At 37.5% G+C, this 25,693-nt stretch overlaps 1 protein-coding gene across 1 annotated transcript in view; it reads right to left on the reverse strand.

The window, feature by feature from the left end:
* Window positions 1-25,693, reverse strand: part of LOC134472019 (uncharacterized) — a 153,862-nt gene that overhangs the window by 48,088 nt on the left and 80,081 nt on the right. The window contains exon 3 of the mRNA XM_063232858.1: window positions 3,024-3,163. The gene's annotated coding sequence lies outside the window, so the exon portion shown is untranslated. The remainder of the gene's footprint in view (window positions 1-3,023; window positions 3,164-25,693) is intronic.

Consider the following 25,693-nt stretch of genomic DNA (forward strand, 5'->3'; position numbering starts at 1 on the left):
CTCTGTCTTTTCTAGGGACTTTTATGGAACAAAACCAGAAAGTGAGACAGGTTCAAGATGAGGAAAACATGGAAACTGGCAAGACAGATGGGTATAAGGTGGGACAGAACTATAGTCAACCAATAGGATTAATTGTTCAGGTATAATTGACCAAATCAGGAACAAATGGGGAAGTGAGTCATGTAGCAAGTGGGCATGCTTAAACAACAATAATTCTTTCTGTAGGAGGTTGGGATGGTGACTCCTGACTTCCTCAAGGTGATCCATACCTACCTAGAATGTCAATCCCTGATGTTTACACTTAGGATGCAGAGGTATTTCTTTTGCCTTTTGTCTTGAGATCTGGTCCTCAGCAGAGGTGTCTGTCTCTTCCAAGGTTGCAAAGTACCTGGTCTTCTACATTGGCCCTTCAAGGACCCAACCCTGTCTAATTGCCTATAATATTTCTAGCTAACTCAACTGCCTATAACATTCTTCCCCTGAAGAGATAACCTGAGCTGCCATGAGGGAATAATGGGAAATGACCGATCGTCACACTGACAGGGGTTGTAGTTGTTGGTCAGCAGTCAAGGATACTCTGCAGAGGTTCTATCTAAAAGCCCTCAATAGACATCAGGTGTTTTTATCTTGGGTAGGAACACTGCTTAAGTCTAGGGGATTTTAGGTTTTTCTGGTGCAATAGAGAAGAAAAAGGAAAGAAAAAGTGGCCATTACTGAGTATGTGGAGGAGCACGTCCCTTGTGGGGTTGGGCATTTCTCCTCTGTCAAAGACAAATATGGCAGGAGGTATTATGACCTCTGACCCAAAGCAGTGCTTGAGGCAGGCATTGATGACATGTGAGGAAGTGATTGACATTCTCTTTGCATGCATGGAAAGGAAAGAGAAAGTTGTAATCAAGGATGAAGGGGAAGGAGGAGGAAGTGGTTGTCAAGGTAAGCATTGTTTTTGCTTTGGCCTTTCACCATATTAGACCACTGCCATAATGTCCAGTAATTTATACTAAAACAGAAGCCTTTCATTCCTGTCTTTCTGTTGTTAGGAGTAGGTGATGAGTCTCTGACTACTTCCTGCTGGATGGGGGCATCATTTTGGGGTTAAGAGATCAACAGAATGATGGTTGATGCCCATGTAGAAGCTGGTTCCATGTGTTTCAGCCAGAACAAGGAGTTCATTATTGGTGAATGCTCACGTCCTAGGTTGGAGAAATAAAAAGGCAAGAAGCTACAGAGGTGGCAGATCATTATCATAATTAAAACACCCAGGAGAGGTAGAAGGAAAGATGCCCATGACCCAAGTGTTGTTTCACCATGAACATGGTGAGCAAGAGTATCTATAGTTAAGTGACAAATTGGCAAAACACTCCATTTTGGTTAGGTTCCCCTATCCAAGGTTTGGGCATAAGGCCTAAGGTAACAGTAGGGAACCTGAAAACTGAATGTGGAGTCAGGAGGGATGAAGTTACAGGAGGCAATTATTCCTTGGTCTGAAAGGGTAAAAGTAAAATTGTAGGTAAGACTTGTCCTTGGTCCAGGGGTTGAGCTGGACAGAATGGGGAGCATGAAAAATGTAAAGCCTGACAGCTAAATCATTTTTGGGAAGTTATAGACTAGGGTTGGGGAGGGCTGTGACTGTGTCACTGTAAGTGATACAAGAGCACAGACCCAGAGGGGTCTCATGTTTAACTAAACAGTTGAGGGTGGAGAGAACTAAGTTAGTTGTTACATACCACAGTATAAAAGTAATTTATGTATAATGTAGAAGTCCTTAGGAAAGACTGCCCAGAGTCCTACAGTGAAAAAATAACTAATAGAACAGAAGGGATCAAGAACCAGGTAAAATAACAAAACATGAGTTAGCTTGAAAGTTGTGGCTGTGGGCCCTTGGTGAGACAGAGATGGGTGGGGGACAGGAGATGTGGTGACCACTTAGGATGTTTAGAGTCAAAGGAATTAGGGTTAGGAGGGCACTACTTAGCTTGAGTGATGTAGAACCAAGATGGCAGTCCAGCAATCTTGACCACCTTTCGAATTGTGAGCAAGATCAGGTGGTGGGCCACTCCACTTTGGTTGTAGTCCTGCCCACTTAGAAGATTTAAGATAAATTAGGTCTCCTGGGGATATGTGAGGATCTGGTTTTCTCCCATCAGAGGGCTGAGGAAGACAGAGATTGGCATGTTGTCATAACAAGTGTCAGAGGAAGGAGAGAATTGGGATGTAGTCAACAACAAGTGGGAGACTTTGGGAGGTAGGAAGATTGCACAGTAGGAATGGTCATCTATACATCACTTTAAAAGGGATTAAAAAGGTAGGAGTCTGGGGAAGCACCCCGAGCTCATCTAAAGCTAGGAGAAGAAGTTGAGGCCAAGGTTGGCGTAGTTCTAAAATGAACTTTGTGAGGTATTTTTTATGAGCCTGTTTGCTTTTTCTACTTTTCCTGAGGAGCATGGATAGTATGGAATGTGTAGGCACCAGGTGATGTGTAATCTTGAGGATACCTGTTGAGTGATTCGAGAAATAGAGACTGGACCATTATCTGACTGGATACACTGAGGTAGACTAAACCTAGGAATGATTCCTTGTACTATAACTTAGTAACTATGTCAGCAGTTTCCTGCTTGTGGGAAAGGCTTCTATCCATCCTGAAAAAGTACAGACAATGGTAAGGAGATATTTAACATTTGTGGTGGGGCATGTGTGTAAAATCTACCTTCCAGTCTTGACTAGGGGTATGTCCATGAAATTGATGAGTAGAAAAAGAAAAGTGTGGTATACGCTCTTGAGGAGAGGTTAAGGTTTTAGAGAAAATCTTTATGTAAAAGGGACATGGGGAATGCTGGTATTACCAGAAAGCTGTAGGTGAAGAAGAGAGTTTGGAACCTGCATGGAATGGGCCCTGTTTGAAGAGGCTGTGTAGGTTGACCATCAACACCCACTACAGAGACTGAGGATTTAATATGATGGCCTAAAAACTCAGGAAGAGCACTACACACGGCCCCTGCCTACAAGTATAGAGGATGTCTTACCTGAGACGTCCAGTTAGGTCTCCTTGGGGATCTGAGGATACCGTAATGGGGGATGTGGACCCCAGGCCCTATCAATCTTCTTCAGCAGCAAGTCCAAGTAGATCAACCAGTGATGAATCCAGTGGTGGTGATGAGATCTCCTGTGAGGGCAAGGAATTGGAGGATGGTTTACTCACTCTTTCTTCCAATGACCCTTGAGATTGTAGAGAGGGCAAGACCCCAGAGGAAGTTGTGGACTGGGGCATTCTCTAGCCGTGTCCTTCCTTGTTGCACTTGGGGTCCAGGAAGCGTTTGGGCAGCTCCACCTTATTTTGGTTTACCTGTCTTAGGAGACCCAAGTGCCACTGCTGAAAGATCAGATGGATATTTAGCAAGTTTCTTTTTTTGTGCCTCTTTTTCCTCCTTTTGAATTTTATCTGTTGTTGAAAACATGAAAAGCCATATTAAGAAATTCTCCCTGTGGGGTTTGAAGGCCAAGTTTAGCATTTTGTAGTTTCACATGAAAGTCAGGGGCAGACTGAGAAATAAAATAAGAATTGTCACTATAGACTGTTGACAAAGTTATGTATTTTATACAGAAAATTAGAAATAAAGACTATACTTAATATTACAGTATGACAATCATGATGACATTTTGTAGCATGCTTGAATTTGCATTTTTGACATATGATATTCCTTTTTTGATCAGTCATCTCTGTCTAATACATAAGAAGCTTTTACTTAACTTGTCCTTTATAGTATGTCCTTGAAGAAACTTCTGACATTGCTTGGAGTATTCAATGTTTAAGCCTCTGTAAGTATAGTGGCACATATATAACATATAAATTACATAAATTTTTGCTTAAAAATTATCATTTTATTGATGACCTCATGTTGGTTTGACTTGACCCTCCTGGCTGGAGCAGAAGAAAAAGTCAGATGTCTGGATCTGAAAGAAGATGTTTATCATCATATATTTTTGAAGATTTGTATACTTGAAGGCATGAATATATTTAATATACCATAAGATAAGCAATATTGAATTGTCTTAGCCATATGAAACTTGTATTAGCATTTAAAAATAAAAAACCTTAGTATATTTTTAATTGGGGTGTCTCCCATAAGGCTATGGAGATTATTGGGGCCTTGAATTAATGAGTAAGAACTGGTAAAAATTTTACCAGGTACCTGCTTTCTTATTCATCAATTCAGTCCTGTCCAACAATCTCAACCCAAAGGGATATTGTTTAATTAAGTAATTTTTGATGACTTATGAAAAACCCAATCATAACATTTAGCCCATCAATTTTTTAAACAATAAGATACAACAATATATATATAACCAATTTTTGACCAGCTGGAAATCAAGGTAGAAACATGCCTTTTAAATCTATAACCCAAAATAAACCTTGATTAAATGATCTGAAAATATAAAAGAAAACAGAAAAGATCACTGAGCTCAATTATGAAAAAGATATATATATTTATATACAATTTAACAGACAAATATCTTACACAATCATAGTACACTCAAATATATTTGGCCAATTTGAATTATAATAACTCTTTATAGGGTTTACATTTGTAAATATAAATAGACTAGTGAGAACCTTTTTGTAGGTCAATTAACAGAGATATCTTGAAATAAGAATAGCAGACCTAGGGTCACTTTTAGTAATATTTGTTTCATGTCTATGATTGGCTTCCTCTCAAGCTGCTTACTATAGCTGAGCCTGCTCTTGTGAGCTGAGGGTGGTAATAAGAATCACATAAACATCCTTAGAATGTAAATCATAACTATTATAAATTTAAACTGTCTAAAATAAGTTTGTGGGTGAATAGAAAAAGAACCTAATTTATGGTTAATCTGAGATAGGTCAGTGAGGGGAAGAGGAACACAAATACGAATTAGACTTTGGGAGCAGCCTGTTCCCAAAGAAGGAATAGGGATTGAGGCTGAGAAGGCTGTGGAATGAAAGATGTAGATGGCCACTGAGCAGCCAACCACCCAGCAGTCCTTTGTGGGCAGTTACAGGATGATTGACTGTAAGATGGCCATTTGTTACCATGTGACAGGGAAGCACAAGGTGGTGACTGGTTACTATTTGACCCACAACAAGATAGTGATGGACTGCCACATGGTGGAGGACCACAAGATGGTGGCTATCCTCTATGTGACTTACAGCAAGATGGCTGCTGAGGACCACATGGTATGGGATTACCAGATGGCAGTCAAATACCATGTGGTTTGCTAGGCGGCTAAGAGACATGAGACCAAGTGTGGTGAGCTGGTGGGGGAAAATGGCAATGTGAGAGCAGAAGGGAAAGAAGAGTCTGATCAGATAGATGGTTCAGGTTGAGGGAATTGAGGAGTCTGAGATTGGGGAGAGGAAGTAAAGGAAGAATCAGAGGCCACTTGGGGTGAGGAAACGGGAGTGGGTGAAGCAGGTCTCAGAAACCTCTGGCTGTGAAGGCAGAGGGATTTGGGCTTGGGGATATGGGGGAGGAGGAGTAAACTCAGGAGGCACATCATCTAAGGGGTCTGGTGAGGAGGAAGGGGGAGATCTTGGTGGAGTAAACTGAGAAACTGAGACATGAAACGCCAGACAGAAAGGTGGCTCACCTGTGACTAATGTGGTGGATTGCTGTTGGATGCAGGCTAGCAATGGCAAATAGGCAGGTTCGAGGGAATAAGGGTGGCTCATAGGCAGGGGAGCTCAGAACCAGGGTTGAACCCCAAGATCCCACACACACTGCCAGTCCATGTCACACAGCACCAAAATGTTGAGTTTTCCAGAGCAATAGAGAAGCAAAAGGAAAGAAAATGTGGCCTTAATTGAGGATGTGGAAAGGAATGCACCACTTGTGGGATTGGGCATTTCTCCTCTGTCAGAGACAAATGTGGTAGGAGGTTTTATGACCTCTGACCTGAAGCAGTGCTTGGAGTGGGCATTGATGACATGGGAGGAAGTTATTAGCATTCTCTTTGCATGCACAGAAAGGAAAGAGGAAGTTGTAATCAGGGCTGAAGAGGAAGGAGGAAGAAGTGTTCATCAGGGTAAATGTTGCTTTTGCATTGGCCTTCTGCCATGTTAGACCACCACCACCACAATGTCCAATAAATTTACTAGGGCAGAAATCTTTCAGAGGAAGAAAAGGCAAACAAACATGTATGGGCCAAATAGAAGTACTAGGACAATTATGAATACATTTAACAAAGACCTCCACCAAGAGAAGCTAGTAATGGTTTTGTATAAGGAGGATAAGGATGAAGTTCAGGCAATTTTAGAATCTGATGTGTCATTGATTTGTCATTTAACATCTTGAATAGCTATTGAGATATTAACAGATAGATCAGGCACATACATAGCATTCAAGTTTTATAATGTCCAAGTACCTCAAGCATTGCCAGTTTTTGAGGATGGCCTGTCATATTAATTTTAATTCTTCATTTAGGGGAGAGAGACCAGTTGCTGTCATTTAAGGCCTGCTGAGTATAGTAAGGGACCTGATATATACCATATAACTCTCTCTGGGAAAGATCTGGTAGATCCCAGTAAAAAGGATCTAAAAGGAATCTAGCTTATTTATTATTGGTTTTATCTGTATGTTGCCTAGGGGCAGATTTTAGGCAACAACAAATTTTAATTAGAGCATGCAAAATTAAAGCATGTATACAAAGCATGTATAATCAAAACATGAGCAATAGAACTGACAGGTAAATTTAGAAATTGTTTCTAAGGGATAGCAACTGTGACCCATTGACACTTATGTCCTTTTATTATTGGAGATGGATATTTTGTCATAAATCCCTCTAGCTTTAGTTATAATTATCTCTAAATTTTTGGTAATATATGAGAACCAGATTATTATTTTGACCAAAGAGAAACTCTCTTAAGTTATATATATTAACAACAATATGTACTATATTTGTAGAAACCTCTCTCAGCATCATTGATTAATTGGCAACCTGGATATATATTGCAGCATTTAGACAGGATAAGCTCACTCCAAAATTAGAGTTGGGTTTTAGGTATAACCAAAAGGAATGAATGAAAAGAAAGTTATTACACTTTCAGTTGGAGCAACATGTATTTTGGTGACTGTTTATTGAGGTAGAATGCCTGGAAGGAAGACAAAGAGACTTGTGTCAATGTAAGCAATAGGCTGGTTTTTACCTCTCATGATTGCTCAGGACTCTTCCACGGAGATGATAGGTAGAGATGACAGTCTGACCAGAAGGAGGAGGCAGGGCCCTGAGGCCCTTCAATCTTGTCAGAACAGCTAATAGGATGGGTCTGAATTCTGGTGCCTTGGCCTTAGAGGGCAGTCCAACATCCCGTGATCACCTGTTAACAGTTAGGGAATGGCTTGGGATGCCTCTTACAGCAGTTCTTCTTAAGGTGGCCTGACTTTCCACAGTGGTAGTGCTTCAGTCTAGTTATTGAGCTCTTCTTGGAACCCCAAGAGTCAGACTTAGGGTCTGTTTCTTTTAAGGCCACAACAAAGGCAGCCACTTTTTGATTTCTTTCTTTTCTTTATTTGGTTTTCTCCCAGTTCTGATTATAGAATATTATGGAGCCAGTTTGTACTAAAGTATCAATAGGACTATCTGGAGCAAAGTCTATCTTTTATGATTTTTTCTAATATCTGGAATTGACTGAGTAATAAACATGTCTTTAAGGAAAATCTGTCCCTTTATTGAATCAGAATCTATGGACATATGTTTTATTACCTCTAATAAGTTAACTAAGAAGTCAGCTGGGGTTTTCATCTTTCTTCTGAAAAATAGCTGGCAATTTAAGATAACTGGAAGACTTCTAGGCATATTCCCAGAAGAACTGAAAACATCATACCACAGTGATATATGTGTACCCATGTTTATAGCAACATAATTTGTAATAGCCAGATCTTGGAAACAACCTAAGTGTCCATCAACTGAGGAATGGATAAAAAAGCCATGGTATTTTTATACAATGGAGTACTACTAGGCTATAAAGAATGATCACATTGAGATATTTATAAATAAATGGGCACAACTTGAGACCATACTCATTAGCGAGATAAATCAAGCTCATATGCATAAATACTGAATAGTCTCCCTAGTGTAAGAAATGGTAAGAGTACATAAGAGTTTATAGTAATCATGATTCCCCATTACATTGCTCTGAAGCCTTATAATGTCTCCATTCATTAGTTGGAATGGTTTTATCCCAGTTTGTTTGATTTTATTATCTGTGATAGTATAAACTGCTATTTTAAAGAAAAGAAGACATTAAAATAGCCAGAGCTGATTTAGTATCACCTTACTCTGAAGTCCTAGTATGCTTTTGTTTTTCTGTTGCCTTTGGTTCTATCCTGTTATATCTTATTGGATATTATTATGTGTGATAATATAAACAAATTTTCTATGGAAAATGAGATAATATACTAGCCATTGTTCATTCTCTGCTATTTGGTTCTGAAAGCCCTGTAATGCTTTCATTCTCTTGAATGGTTTTATACTGCTTTGTTATGCTTGACCCTGTCATATATGAAATTATTGTCAACTATTTCAAATAGACACTATGGTAGTTACTGTTAATTATGGGTTGTCTTGTGGTAAAATAATGTGCTTTTTGCATTGTTCTGATCTGATCTGCTTTGTTATGCCCTCTTTTATCTTAATCTCTTTAAAATAAAAAATAAAATAACTGGAAGGCTTAGTTTTTGTTCTTCTTAGATTTTCAAGATACACATTTGAAAATGTCTGTTTTAATCTCCTGTCCGTTGTTAAGCGAGCAAGAGTTTTGGGTGGGAAATGCTTGGGCCCCAGTGGGAACAAGTGGTTCCCCTGGCTGTTGATCATCTGGCTAAAATTACCAATATGAGTTTCATCTCCAAATTCAATAGCTAGAAGTCAATATTTAATTTAAGATTAGCATTTCCAATTTAGCTCTTAAGTCTGTATAAGTCCTCTAAGGACGTTGATGCAATTATCAGTTATCTGAAAATTTTCCTAGTTCTAGCTTAATTTGTTTGAAATCACTCAGAGAAAGAGACCTACGAATGAAAACAGTCTCATAAGGATTATAATTATACATAGGGCATAAATAAGAATTCTTTTAATGTTAAAAAAGTTTGAACATGAGACAATTCTGACCACTTTTTCCTCTTTTTTACAGTATGCCTCTAACTGTAAAAGAACACCATAATCAGTACTTCCCTTTGCATTCCATTTTGGCACTAGCGGGTAGGTAGGTATGTGGGGGATGAGGTGTCACTTTGTAGGCCCAACCCCCTCTAACCTGCAATTTACAATAGCCGCCCTGGTATGCGAGAAGGAGGTAGAATAGGAATGCCTGTTCTCAGTGAGACCCCTCACCCTCTGGAATCCATACTGTGAGCTGGCTTTGTTTTGCAGAAGTCTTGAGGAAGTGGCTGGCCACCCTTTGTGACACTAACAGCAGACAAATTAACAACATTCTTGAGCTAATGAATTTCTTCCTGGGCTAGAGAAGTTATGAGAACTGGTTGTGATTATTTACTTCACTTAGATAGCTTTAGAATAAACATTATAGTCTGTCACGTTGTAGCTTGCCACAAAGAATGCCTTTTCACTACTTAATTATCTGGGCTCTATGAACTGATCGGGTTTACTATATATAAATCCTAAAATAAAGATTGTGCGTGCAGTGCAGTGTAACGCGGTGCAGACAGTAAAAGTGCCGTGTCCTGTCTTCCTTTCCGAGCACTGTACCCCCCGTGTCCCGATCAGGCGTGTGTGCGTGTTTACCTTTCCCAGAGTTCAGAGTGCTCTAAGACACTCACGACAAGGTAGACCATGCACATGTGCAGAAAAATATCAAATGGCTCTTTTCAACATGGGAGGGTTGAACATCTTCTAGTGCTTAAACATGCATTCCAAAGGAACAAGGGATTTTGGCATTGATTGCTCATATCTGTAATGTAAAAAGCAACATGAAAGGGTATAAGACCTTTTATTTTTCAGCACCGAGAATCAAACTCAGGGCCTTTTGCTGAGCTATGTCTCTAGCCCTGTAGTGTATGAGACTTTGACATTGAGTTACCCGTGTCTGTAATGTAAAAAGCAACATGTAATGGCATGAAACCTTTCTTTTGTATCAGGAATCAAACTCAGGACCTTTTGCTGAGCTATGTCTCTAGCTCTGTTGTGCATGAGACTTTGAGCTACCTATCTATGCAGAAAGGAGATAATTAAGTGTCCCGTTCTTATTCTTATTCGACAATGTTCTCAAGGTGTCCCTTGGGTTGATTCCAGGTGGATGTCAACTGGAGAAAGTAGAAGACAGGGCTAGAGATTTAGCTCAGCAGCATAAGCAAGGTCATGAGTTCAACCCCCAGTACCACAAAAAAAAAAAGGACAAAATTTGACCAGCCAAGCCACCCTTGAACTGGCATGCAATTTTATCTTCCCAGTTAGTTTTTGAACTTTGTTTTCATATGACATTTATAAGTTATTGTGTCGAAATGTTTAAAGAAGGGAGCATAACTGTAATAAACTACTGCTTTTGTTCATTGGAAGAGGGCATATATAAAAAGGTGAATTGGAAATAGAGTGTTTCTTGGGTTGTAAAAGGGTTTGCCTCTAGAAATGTATAGAACAATTGACTAGAGGAGCCTTGCCTCATGCACTAGGGCAAAAGAAGTCTCCATACATTTGTGTCCTCCATCTAATTACCTAAGTACTCTTTCCTAGCAGTGGAACACAACTATATTTTATTTAAATTTTTATATCATTGAAGCTCGCAGGTTAAACATTCATTATCTAGCAATCACATATTATATGTTAGCAAAGGCACATCATTCTTATATGCACACATACAAGAAAAGGCTATTTACTCCTAATTAACATAGGTAAGGCACAAATGGAAATCATTCCTCTACTATCTGCTGTGCAATGCAAACAACTATTTCAGGCTACCTCATCTAATTTCCAAAGAGAGGGGTAGTCTAAATGATTTTTAAATCCGCCAGAAAGCTTAGGGAAAGTTTCTAGTCTACTAACAGAAAAAAGTATGATAGATAAGTGGAGATTTGTCCGTAGTTGGGGAGCCATTTTTCTACTGAGAAAACATTGGGTGTCCTGGTCATGACCTCTTGGTTGTTCTCAGTTTCTACCTGCCCAAACAACCAGAAATCAGTCTTCAGAAAGGAATCCAGCTGTATGTCTGTTCTACATTTCATTGGTTCCATTGGCCATTGGCTTCAATGGGGATTCATGAAAGATGCTGGGGAAACCGGTCCTGTGCTTTTAAGAGTAGTAGCTGCTATAAGAGTGTTTAATTAGCTAGTAGAGTAACCATTGTTCATCATAGCTCTTTAAGGAATAGTTAAAATCCTAAGCATAATTATTAACTAGTGCATTATAAGTTGACACTAAAGATTTTAAATTCTACACCTTGAAAAGTTGGAAAGCCTCCTTTAGTCTAAACATGCTTTGTTCCTATAAGTGTGCTGCTTTTGGAAATAGCTCCTTTTGGTTTCATCCAGAAGTTGATTCTTTCCACAGTGCCTCTGCTTGTTTCCTGGAGGAGATTCACTAAGATCACTAGGCTGGGACTAAGCTATGTGTATTGTCCTGGATGGGCAAAATTCTATGTCTCATATGACCCAGAGATAGGATATATATTCCTCATCTAAGATGACTTATCTGTCTTTGGCATTTGCAAATGCTCATTTTCTATGGACTTAGTAGGAGAAAAACATTGGAATAATTGAGTTGTTTCTGATTTACATGCCCCTAAAAAGGAAAGTACAAAGTGGGGGAAAAGACTGGAAGTAAAGCAAAACAAAGGAAACTGAAGTGAAACAGGCTTGAAATTTCCTCTAGAGTGTAGAGGAGGGTCAGAGCCAGTCTGTCTCAGTGAAACCTGTCCTCCAAGTCTTTGAGGCCAGCCTTCATCCTAGTGCTGTTTAAATGGTAGAAGGAGTCCCAGCTTTATTGTAGGCATGTGTATTTTCCAAGTCTGAGCTAGATTTTATTTAACAAGACCCATTTTATAAAAGTTTATATTAAACTCTACCAGAGGCATTCTAATATTACTCGCTCTAGCATTTTTTCTAAATAAAGTCAAGCAAGGAGTATCAGTTAATTTAGGTAACTAGTTTAAATGCACTTATACAAAAACAAAACCCTACAAACACCTCATGGTTTTACTTAGATATATTATAATTTTAACAAAACTATAACCCAGACAAAGCATAAGCAATTATAAGCAAAAGGCAAAGATGTAACAGATTTTTTTTAATTAAAAAACTTTTTTTAAAATTTTAAGGTGATTAAGACAAAAGAGGACATACCAAGATTGGCTCTCGGTGAGTACTGGAAATTGGGTCCCAGGGTCCCATGCCAGAGGAGGCCACGGAGAGGACCATGTGCCTAGGCACCAAAGCTGGGCACTGCTCAGTTTTCTGAAGATGCAGGATGCTGATCTAGATGTGGAAAAACCACATGAAGCTAGAATCTACCTCTGCGGAGGAAGGAAAAATGCAAGTGGAGGGCTGGAGCCCTGTGCGCTCACTGAGACCAGGCCGCACTGTGCTGGAAGTGCTGTGGATTCAGGAAATTCAAGGTCGAGCTGAAGCCACAGCTGCCAATAATGGAAATTGTTGAGTCCCAAGCCTTTGGCAGGAGGACACAGCACAGCATGGAGTGGAGCCAAGAGGAAAAACTGCATTGATTTCCCGTGAGTGCTGGGGATTGGGTCCCACGGCTGCTGTCACTGGCTGGAGGACATCTTGGAGCTGGGCATAGCCCAGTGACGTGAAGGTGTCAGTCATCCACCCCTGGTGCAGAGAGGACTGGTGGGCTCTGCTGGGGCTGAGCTACATCTTGGTGGGGACCCAATAGCCAGAGACAAAAAGCTCACGACTGTGTGACATCCACAAGGTACAGCCTAAGTCGCTGAAGGAAATTGTGGGTCAACTGGATCAGAGGCTCGAGGCTAGCCTGCACCATCCTTCCATCCTTTCCTGTACCTCAAATAACAGCAAATTGGGGAAGGCAGCAAAACCCCAATCAGCACGCTTCAGAAAGTCCCTAAGCAATATGGAGAGGACCAGGGACCACCAGGATACACCTGTCTGAAAGAAACCAGAAACATGACAAGAGATAGAAATAAAAAAAAAACCTCCAGCCGCTGACCCTGAGGTAAATACAGAAGAGAACTAATAGAATAATCATGCAATATTAGACACAGCAATAGTGGACATAAAGAAATACCTTCGTGACCTCATAGATGAATTTAAAACTGTACTTCTGATCCAAGTGAGGCAAGACATAAAAAGATTAAAGAAATGATAATCCCCTCCCAAGAGAACACAGATGGAAGAATGGAGGAACTCAGAAAAGGAAGAGAAACCTTTGATGAAGAATATAAACAAAATCTAGAATACATGAAACAGAGCCAAAGAAATTATCAGGAAACTAAAAACTCCATTGAAAGCTGGCAAAATGCCTTGACAGAAACTAAAGTTAGCCTTTCGAAACTTGAAGAGAGATTTATGATGTGTGATCGTGAAAGAAAAGATCTCTTAAAAATAACAAGGAACCAGGAGGAAACAATTTAAAGGCTAGAAGATGACAAGAGGATTTATAACTTAAGAATAAAAAACATGAGCGAAGAAGCAAAAGTAACCACAAATGAACTACAAAGATTATTCACAGATATAATTAAGGAAAACTTCCCAAGGATAGGAAAAAGAAACGATATCCAGATAAATGAGGCACACAGAACTCCTGCCAACTACAACCAAAACAGATCTACACCCAGACATATAATAATCAAGATTCCAGAAATCCACCACAAGAACAGAATATTAAAAGTGGCCAGAGAAAAGAAGCAGATCACCTACAAAGGACAAATCATCAAAACAACAACAGACTTATCAACACAAACTCTCAAATCAAGAAGAGCCTGGGGAAAAATAGTCTAAGCCCTGAAACAAAATAACTTTCAAATATGACTGATGTACCCAGAAAAACTCTCTCCCGAAATTAATGGAGAAACAAGATATTTCCAAGACAAGGAGGAACTGTGTAAGTTCATGGCCACCAACCCAACCCTACAAAATATACTGAAGGACATTCCAGAGAGAGAGAGAGAGAGAGAGAGAGAGAGAGAGAGAGAGAGAGAGAGAGAGAAATACCAGGATTCCAACAACAGTGACAGAGAGGCCTCAATGAATGGGGCAGACAGTAGAACGAAGGAGTAAAGTGGACAAATAATAGCAGAAGAATAGAATAGCAGAGATGAGGCAGAGATGGTAAGCTATAATCTTTAATATAGATAGCCCTGATACACTAACAAAAAAAAACAAAGGCAGAGTAGATTAGAAGGAAGGATCCATCAATATGCTCTGAATAGGAAATACACTCAAGCTGAAAGAAGATTAACAAATTGAGAGTCAAAAATGAGAAAACAATGCTATATGTGACAGGAAACCAGAGAGAAATAGGGACAACTCGTCCAGCAGCCACAGATAGATTGGAAAGTTATGACACTTTTGTGCAGTGTAGAGCTACACAGCTGGAAGGAAGGCAAACCTTTGTGGCTTTAGTAAGTAAAGGAGTACAGCTCAAGATTAAGCTCAAGGGTAAAAAGGTTCAGCAACAATCAGATAGATAACAGGTTGGCCCCCTAGTCTAAAAACTAAAGCAGCTAGTGGGACCCAAAATATACAAAGCATCCTGAGAAGGGGAAAGGGGGGGAACTGCCTAAAAAAGGAAGGCAGAGGACATTGTTAAAAGTGTATCAGAATTTAAAAGCCACAGTGGTCTCATCATTCTGTTGAGTTTGATTTTATTCTGTTCTAGTCTAGATTTGAGGGCACAGACAACTACCCCAAAAATAGCAAGCTATACTACGGTAACTATCCTTAAATTCCTATTAACTTAAACTGAAACCCTGTATTACTTACATTGTCTTACTATGACTGATCTTATTTGAAGCTGGTTTATTAGACCACTATTTTTGCCTTGCCTAATTTTATTCCAATTTGGTATGCTTGATAGTATCAAGTCTAAGAGTAGAGGCAACTACTCTGAAGATGACAAGATGTAAAAGATATCCATTCCAGTTTTGACTATTAACTGCTTTCAAGTCCTACAATGTCTTCAAAGTTGTGTTTTTATAAAAATAGCTATGTAATACTATGCTTAACTATATAATGCCTGATGATGTGGACAATTCTATTGAAAATAACAAGAGAAAGCATAGTAACTACTGTAGATTACCTAATATTGTGGTCTTATATGTCTTTTTCATTTCATATTTTTCTAGGAATTTGTTTTGTTGTCTTGTTTTGATCTGTTTTTCCCTAAAATACAGAAAGGATAGATATACATGTAGAGATTCACACATGGAAAGAATTTCTAAACTATTTATGGGAACAGATTATATAATACACGATGTAATGAACAGATACTCTGAAGAAGAAGAGACACTAAGAAACCCAATGCTAATTCTGTAGCATGATAGAAAATCTAGCAATGCTATTATTCACTATTCAGAGTGAATGTCTTTTATGTTCAATTTCAGCATACATGATAAAGACAGCTACTTCGAAGAGAATGAGAGACATGGTAGTCATTATTGACTTCCCCAAAATTAGGTCTTGAAGACCTAAAAAGCCTTCATCATCCTGTAATGATTTGATTAGTTCTATAATATGCAGTATGTAATGTGGGCGAAGATGGGGACAACTATTTGGAAGAAAACCAGAGACAATAAGATAGACGGTGAGATCTCCAGTAGACTTGCTTTGAAATCTATGTTTCTTAAAATTGTTTCCTTATGAACTGTTTTGTTCTGTCTTGACATGTTTAATATTACCCTCTTTAAGATAAAAAACAAATGTGTAGGGCTGATAACTATCTTACTAAGTTTTTGTTGAATCATTGAGCAGAAATGTTTGCAGTGTCATTATTTGAATATCACTTTGTATGCTTTAATTTTGTAACCTGAACAACTATTTCTAAGATGACAATATGTAACTTACAAACTAGTGATTTCTTACTGTTTATTTTTCTGAAGTTCTATATTATTTCTACCCTTTTTTCTTTTTTTTTCTCTTTAAATAAAAAAGGACATAGCAAAGCAGATCAGAACAGAACAATGTAAGCAACACAGTATTTCACCACAGGACAGCCCATAATTAACAATAGCTACCATAATGTCTCTTTCTTTGAAATAGTTGAGCATAACTTAATATACAATAGTGTTAACATAACAAAATAGTATAAAACCATTCAAGAGAATGAAAGTATTGCAAGACATTCAGAACCAAATAACACAAAATGAACAATGGCTACTATATTATCTCATTTTCCATAGAAAATTTGTTTATATTATCACACATAATAAAATCCAATAAGATACAACATGATAGAACCAATAGAAACAGAAGAACAAAAGCATGGTAGGACTTCAAAGCAAGATGATATTAAATCAGCACTGGCTATTATAATGTCTTGTTTTCTTCAAAATAGATGTTAACACCATTCAGATAACAAAATAAAACAAACCAGGACAAAACCATTCCAACTAACGAATGAAAACATTATAAGGCTTCAAAGCAATGTAATCAGGAATCACGATTACCATAAAATCTTATGTACTCTTACTATTACTTACACTAGGGAGACTATACCTTATTTATACATGTGAGTTTGATTTATTTCGCTTATGAGTATGGTATCAAGTTGCATCCATATATTTATAAATATCTCAATGTGATCCTTCTTTATAGCTGAGTAGTACTCCATTGTGTAAAAATACCACAACTTTTTTTATCCATTCCTCAGTTGATGAACACTTAGGTTGTTTCCAAGATCTGGCTATTACAAATTGGGATGCTACAAACATGGGTGCACATATATCACTGTGGTATGATGTTTTCAGTTCTTCTGGAAATATGCCTAGAAGTAGAATAGCTGAGTCAAATGGGACTTCCAATCCCAGATTTTTGAGGAATCTCCAGCCTGACCTCCACAATGGTTGCACTAGTCTACACTCCCACCAACAGTGCAGGAGAGTTCCTTTTTCCCTACAGCCTCTCCAGCATTTGTTGTTCGTAGATTTCTTGATCCTGGCCATTTTTTCAGGAGTGAGATGGAATCTCAGTGTGGTTTTAATTTGCATTTTCTAATGACTAATGATGCTGAACATTTTTTCATGTATTTATTTGCCATTTGTATTTCTTCATCTGAGAACTGTATATTCACCTCAGGTGTCCATTTTTGGATTGGATCTTTGAATTTTGGGGGTCTGACTTTTTAAATTCTTTATATGTTTTAGACAGAAGTCCTTTGTCTGAGGGACAGACAAAGATTTTTTCCCAGTTTGTGGGTTTTCTTTTCACTATGCTGGAGATTTCTTTTGACATGCAGAAACTTTTTAATAAGACATGATCCCAGTTATTGATTCTGGGAAGTATTTCCCATGCATTTTGATTCTTGTTCATGAATTCTCTACCTACCTCTATGTCTTCAAGTTTTTTTTATTTAAAGAGAAACAAGAAAGAACATAAAAAACAAAGCAGTAAAAGGCTACAAGGGATACAGAATTTCAAGAAAAAAATATACAGTAAGTAATCACTAGTTAATAGGTTACATATTGTCTTCTTAGAAACAGTTGTCCAAATTATAAAATTAAAGCATATAAAGTGGACATTGATACAGTGATATTGGAGGCAGTTCCATTCAATGATCCAACAAAATCTCAGTAATATGGTTTTCCATCCTACACACTCAAACATACCTGCAGTTATATCCCTTAGTCCACCTTCCTTTCCTGTCTTTTTGCAATAACAATTACACTTTTTGGGTTTTAATACTCCCACAGTTCTTATTACTTTTTTGAAGAGAATAAAACCAAATGTGACTAAGCAAAACAGAGTCAGTTAGAACAGAAGGATGGGCATAGTACATGATGCAAAAATAGAATACCAGGTGATCAAAAGTGGTTACCATTGTGCCTCTTGCTATCTGTAAATTGAGTTGCCTATATCATCAGGTATAATACAATTGATCAAAACAGTACAGAACAAAACCAATAAAACCTATACTGGAGACCTTATAGGACTTCAAAAAATAATAGTCAAACCATAATGGGCATCATAGTATATCTTATTGCCTTCAGAGTGGCTGCCTATACCCTCAAACGATACTATCAAACAAAATAGAATATAGTATAATCAGAACAAGATGGGGAGAGCACAGATGAAGAAATATAAATGGCAAATAAATACATGAAAAAATGTTCATCATCATTGGTCATTAGAGAAATGCAAATTAAAACCACACTGAGATTTCATCTCACTCCTGAACGAATGGCCAGGATCAAGAAACCCAACAACAACAAATGCTGGAGAGGCTGTGGGGAAAAAGGAACTGTCTTACACTGTTGGTGGGAGTGTAGACTGGTACAGCCTTTGTGGAGGTCAGTCTGGAGATTTCTCAAAAAGCCAGGTTTGGGAGTTCCATTTGTTCCAGCTATTCCACTTATAGGCATATTCCCAGAAAAACTGAAAGCATCAAACTACAGTGATATATGTGCACCCATGTTTATAGCAGCACAATTTGTTTCCAGATCTTGTTAACAACTCAAGTGTCCATCAACTGAGGAATGGATAAAAACGTTGTGGTATTTTTATACAATGGAATATTACTCAGCTATAAAGAAGGATCACATTGAGATATTTATCAATAAATGGGCACAGCTTGAGACCATACTCATAAGTGAAATAAATCAATCTCGCATGTGTGAATACTGATTAGTTTCCCTAATGTAAGTAATGCTTCAAATATATAAAAGTATGTGGTAGTCATGATTTCCCATTATGTGGCCTTGAAGCCTTATAAAGTTTTCACTTATTAATTGGAATGGCTCTATTCTGGGCTTCTTAATATGGAATTATTTGAAGCTATAGTATATGAAGCTATATTCAAATATTTCAAGGAAAAAGAGAGACACTATTGGTAACTACTATTAAGTCGGGTTATTTGGTGGTGAAGCACTAGGTTGCTGAAACAGTCATGCTTTGACCTGTATTGTTATGTTGTTATGTCCTCTTTTATCTCAATCTCTCCCTTATTCATTAAAAAAACTAGTTAGTTATTTTTTATGGTTTTTTTAATTAAGGGGAAAAATTTAAAAAATTAGCAGGATATATTATAGTAACTTTTTTGATTTCCTATTAACTTGATTTGAAGTCCTGTAATGCTTCTACCTTGTTTTGACTGATTAGACTCTTTTCCATTCTGTATGATAGTATCAAGTTTGAGGGTATAGGCAACTAATTTGAAGGCAATAAAATTCACTAAGATGCCCATTCTGGTTTGACTATTATCTCCTTTGGAAGTCCTGTAATGTTTACAATGTTTAAGTTTTATTGGTCTTGTTCTCTACTGTTTTGTTCAACTTTATGATACCTAATGAGATAGACAATTCTTTTTAAGGAAGCAAGAGGCATTATGGTAACCATTGTTGATAACCTTGTACTCTGTTTTTACATCATGTACTATGTCTATCCTTGGTTTTGACTGACAGCTTTGTTTTGCCATATTTGACTTTATTCTATTCCAAAAAAAGCAGTAAGAACTAAGGAGTAATAAAACCCAAAATGTGTAAATTTTGTTGTAAAAAAGAGAGGGAATGAAAGTGCTCTAAAGGATACAACTGCAAGTGTGTTTAGGGGTGTTAAATAGCTGACCATATTAATGTTTTTGGTTGGATCATTGAACACAACTGTTTGCAGTCTCACTGTTTGAATGTCCACTTTGTATGCTTTGATACTGTGACTTGAGCAACTATCTCTAAAATGATAATGTGTAATCTATTAACCGGTGATTTCTTACATTTTTTTGTAGTTTTGTATTTCTTGTACCCTTACACTGCTTTGTTTTGTTCTGTTTTTTCTCTTTTTCCTTTTAAATAAAATTTTAAAAAAGATGGGGAGAGAAATACTGGGGTTCAAATCAGGTTAATAGGAAAACAAAAAAGTTACTATAATATGTCCCTCTATTTTTAAATTTAGTTTTCTCTTAATTAAAAAAATGAGAAAAAATAGATTAATTAAAAAAGGGGGGAGATTGTGATAAAAGAGGACATTGTAACAGAACAATGCAGGTCAGAACTGAACAATTTAAGCATCAGATAATCTAACATAATAGTAGTCACCATAATGCCTCTTTCCTTGAATTATTTGAGTATAACTTCATATGCTATAGCATTAAGCATATCAAGACAGTGTGAAGCCATTCAAGAGAATGAAAGAATTATAGGGTATTTAGAACCAGCTAACAGAAAACGAACAACAGTTTCTATATTATCTCTTTGCCTATAAAAATTTTTGTTTATACTATCACATATAGTAAAATATAGTAAGACACAACATGTTAAAACCAGTGGAAACAGATGTACAACAGCTTGATGGGACTTCAAAACAAGATGATATTAAATCAGCACTAGCTTTTATGATGTGTTGTTTTCTTCAAAATAACTATTCTTACTATCACAGATACTAAAATCGAATAACCCAGGTTAAAACCATTGCAATTATTGAGTGAAAACATTATATGGCTTCAAACCAATATGACTGGGAATCATGATTACCACATACTTTTATGTATTCTTATCATTTCTTACACTAGGGAAACTATTCGGTATTTATACATGTGAGTTTGATTTATTTCACTTATGAGTATGGTCTCAAACTGCGTCCATTTATTTATAAAAGTCTCAATGTGATCATTCTTTATAGCTGAGTAGAACTCCATTGTGTAAAAATACCACAACTTTTTTGTGTGTGTTTTTCCTTTTTTATCGGTACCAGGGATCGAACTCACGATTGCCTGCTTGCAAGGCAGGCGCTTATGCCGCTGAGGTAAGTCCCCAGCCCCACCGACAACTGTTTTATCCATTCTTCAGTTGATGGTCACTTAGGTTGTTTCCAAGATCTGGCTATTACAAATTGTGCTGCTATAAACATGGGTGCACATATATCACTGTGGTATGATGCTTTCAGTTCTTCTGGGAATATGCCTAGAAGTGGTATAGCTCGGTCAAATGGGGCTTCCAGTCCCAGCTTTCTGAGAAATCTCCAGCCTGACCTCCACAATGGTTGCACTAGTCTACACTTCCACCAACAGTGCAGGAGAGTTCCTTTTTCCCCACAGCTTCTCCAGCATTTGTTGGTGGTGGTTTTCTTGATCCTGGCCATTCTTTCAGGAGTGAGATGAAATCTCAGTGTGGTTTTAATTTGCATTTTCTAATGACTAATGATGATGAACATTTTTTCATATATTTATTTGCCGTTTGTATTTCTTCATTTGAAAATTGTTTATTCATCTCTGATGCCCACTTTTGGATTGGGTCTTTGAATTTTGGGGGTCTGATTTTTTTAATTCTTTGTATGTTTTAGATAGAAGTCCTTTGTCTGAGGGGCAGTTCACTAAGATTTTTTCCCAGTTTGTGGGTTTTCTTTTCACTATGCTGGAGATTTCTTTTGACGTGCAGAAACTTTTTAATAAGAGGTGATCCCAATTATTGACTCTGGGAAGTATTTCCCATGCGGTTTGAGTCCTTTTCATGAATTCTCTACCTACTCCTATGTCTTCAAGGTTTTTACCCAATTTGTCTTCCAATAGATTTAGTGTTTCTGTTTTACTATTTAGATCTTTGATCCATTTAGATTTTATTTTCATACATGGTGATAGGCATGGGTCTAGTTTTAGTTTTTGACGTATGGAGAGCCACTTTTTCCAACACCATTTATTAAAGAGACTGTCATTCTTCCAGTGAACCTCCTTGGCTCCTTTATCAAAGATAAGGTGGTTGAGTGTGTTTGTAGTTGTGGCTGTATCTTCTAATCTATTCCATTGATCTTCAGATCTGTTTTCATTCCAGCACCATGTTGATTTTATTACAGTTGCTTTGTAGTATAACTTCAAGTCCGGGATTGTGATGCCTCCTGCCTTGCCTTTGCTGCTTAGAATAGCCTTTGCTATTCCAAGTCTCTTCTTGTTCCAGATGGATTTTAGGAGTGAGTTCTCTAGATCTATGAGGTATGTTGATGGTATTTTCATTGAGATTGCATTGAATCTGTATAACATTTTTGGAAGAGTGGCATGCAAACAATTTTTTTGTACACTTCTGATATTTGATTCTGTGGGCAGCCACTGGAATCCTATCTTATAAATCCTATTTGCATATCTTGCATAGAATCAATTTGTCTAGTAAGCACAGATTGACACAAGTTTTTGTAATCAGGAGTGACTCTAAAGAAAAAGAATTGTAAAGATGAAATTCATTAGTACTGTCAATGTTTCCTGGAGTTGACTCTCTAATTTGGCAGAGTGGGAAATATAATGATGTTGGTTGGTTGCTCTTAGCATCTCTGAACAAACTAAAGAAGGAAAGCAATGAGCTCAAAATCTGTGTAGGAAATCTAGTCTCCTATGAGGACAAATTAATAAAGGAAAATAAGGAGCTCAAAGATTCAAATTTCTAGTTCTAGACACACATAAGAAACATTTATATTTGAAAGTTTTTTTGAGGCAACATCTTGCTAAGCAGTCTAGACTGGCTTCAAACTCATGATAGTCCTCCTGACTCAGCCTCCCAAGTGGTAGGATTATAGGAATGAGCTACCACTCCTGGTAGATTTAAAAGTTTCTAAGTATGAGTTGAAAGTCGATCTCTTTTCCTTTATCCACAAGGTTTGAGATTTCAGAAGCCCAGATACAAGCCCTCATAATTTGATTTGTTGAAATATATTGTGAATTTGAAGTTTAGTCTTTAATGGTATCTAAAGTGAGTGCACTGTGAGTGCACTGATTGGAAAGAAATGCAATCCCATAAATCGGGATGAAGATGTTTGGAAGAATCTTGATGAGGCTGAGGATGCTGAGCTCCTAGACTCTAATAAGATTATTTTTCCAGAGAAAGAGACTTTTCAACTCACAGTGACAGAGGCATCCCCACCCCCAGTGGTGTTGTTTTCTCCTAATATACTGAAGGTAAATAATGCTGTGTTGATCAAATATGATAATGCTGGCACTCTTCAGAATCCACCCTCACCCCTATTTTGCTTGTAGACCTTTCACCTCTAGGACTATAACCAGGCTCAAATTGCGGAAGGCTCCTAAGGTTGTGATGCAAAGTGTGACTTATGAGGAGATCTAATAGTCTCCAAAAGAACTTGAATTTTCTAAGTCTTATAAGTAGAGGCCTGATGAACATTGTGGAAATGGATTTTTATGGGCGTGGAGAATGTAGCAAACACATACACTTGGCTGAGTCATATGGATACATTTAAATGGAGATTCTGACTTTAATGTTGCAGCCCATGGAGTAAAAAAGACATTAATAGTTTATTGGCCATTTGACAGCAAATGGACCAAAAGATGGCCCATGTGATTGAATTAGAGATGCCTGATATTCTGTGACTTACTGTTTTTCTGTGTGTGTGTGGTTTACTATTGATGAAGGAATTCAGAGGTTCAGAGAAATGGGAATCATGCAGTGGATTTGTCATGTTAAACCTAATCTTCAACACTGGGATGATTCAGAAAATGTACCCTTCACTAACATCTTGAAAAAGCAATTCATGAGGGAAGCACTGGCATCCATGAAGAGCCCTGTCATTGCTCTTCTCTGTATGTCAGACCTTACTGCTGGGACCTTTGTTATTTGAGTGGGAAACTTAAGGAAAAATGGCCTTAACTGGATTCCAGAGTGGCAGGGGTCAAATAGAAGCATTTAATTGTCAAAGGTTAGGTGCACACACTTACCATTATGAACATCAAAAGTGGAAAAATGATTCGAATTGTCTGATACATGTAGAACTGTGGCATTGTCTGATTAGCCAGTGTTTCAAAAAAATGAAATAGACAAGAAGCCTAAATTTTTTTTACTATATTTATATATGAAAAAAATTTAAGGGCAAATAAACAGAAACCTGCTTCAAATAATAATGTCAGAGAATCCTGAATCAGTTCCTGTGTTTAAGCCAGTTTACAGACCCTGAACCTCTTGAATGAAGAGGAGCCAGGATGGATTGCCAAAGTTTTATTTTAAAATATTTTATTAGTACATATTTGCCATGTGTAGTGCTTAAATTAATCATAGATAATTTGTACCAGTACATAACACATCTTAATTATTTTTTCCCATTCCCCTCCCTCCTTCAACATTTTGTCTCCTCCACATTTACAGAATCTTTGTTTCCATTTTTCCAATAATTATTTGTTTTTAAAGGCCTTTTGTCTTCTTTCCCTCTCCCTTTCTTATTTCTCTTTCCAATTGAACAGATTCTTCCTACTTCCCAATATCTATCCTCTAATTTGCTCCTTGTTTAACATTAGGATTCCTCACACAAGAAAAACAGTGTGATATTTAAACTTGCATGCATTATTTATTACACTGAAAAACACGGCCTTGAAGTACACCCATCTGTCTCCAAACAGCTCAAGTTTATCATTCTTTATGTCAGAGTAGTACTCTACTGTATATTAATACCATATTTACTTTATGCATTAATCTGTGGATTAGCATGTGGGTTGTTTCCATTATTTATCTATTATAAATTGTGCTGCTGAAACATGGGTATGCATATATCACTGTGATATGATGCTTTTCACTCTTTTAGGAAGATCCCTGGAAGGGGAGTAGCTGGGTTAAGTGAAAGCCTCTACTTCTAGTTGTTTGAGGAATTTCCATACTGATTTCCATACTTGTTGTACCAGTTAACACTCTCACCAACAATGGAGAAGATTCCTTTTTCCCCATAGCCTCACTAGTATTTGTTGTTAGTTGATTTCTTACTGATAGCCATTATTTCTGGAGTGAGATGATGTATCAGTGTTGTTTTAATTTGCATTTTACTGAAGACTAGTGACTACTAGGAGCTGATCAGACCCTTACCCTCCTAAACAAGTGTAAAGAGAGCAGGTTAAATAAAGAGAGACAAATGGTGTGGCTATTTGGGCAGTCCAGATAGGTCAGAACTCTCTCAGGAGTAAAGACTGATATTGATTTATTTTGATATCTTCTTGACTCAGCTTTGGTAATTCATATGTATCTAGGAATCAACTCTTTGATTCATTGATTTTTGTAGCCTTTTCTTAGTCTCAATTACTTTAACATCTGTTCCAATCTTCATAATTTCCTCTCTCATAAGAGCTTAGGGCTAGAGTTGCTCTCATTTTTCTAGAATCTTGAGTTTCAACATTAAATTATTTATTTGCAGTCACTCTATTTTCCTGATATGAGAATTAGCTGCTGTAGGGACTGGGGATTCAGCTCAGTGCCATAAGTCCCTGCCTTGCAAGCAGGCAGTCGTGAGTTCGATCCCTGGTACTGATAAAAATAAAATTAAAAAATTAGAATTAGGTGCTATAAATTTCCCTCATATTTCTGCTTTCATTGTGTCCTATAAATTCTGGTATGTTGTACTACCATTATTGTTTAATTGTAGGACCGAATTTCTTCTTTAATTTCATCTGTGACCCATTGGTTGTTCAGGAAGATGTTATTTAATTTCCATGTGTTTATAAAGTTTTTGTGGTTTCTTTTGGCATTGATTTCTAATTTCATTGCAGTATGGTCTGATAATATGCGTGGGATAATTTCAATTTCTTTGCATTTACTTAAGCATTTTCTATG

Source organism: Cavia porcellus, unplaced genomic scaffold (genome assembly GCF_034190915.1).
Source record: "Cavia porcellus strain 051 isolate PalLab524CR breed Dunkin Hartley unplaced genomic scaffold, mCavPor4.1 scaffold_21, whole genome shotgun sequence".
NCBI lineage: Eukaryota > Metazoa > Chordata > Mammalia > Rodentia > Caviidae > Cavia > Cavia porcellus.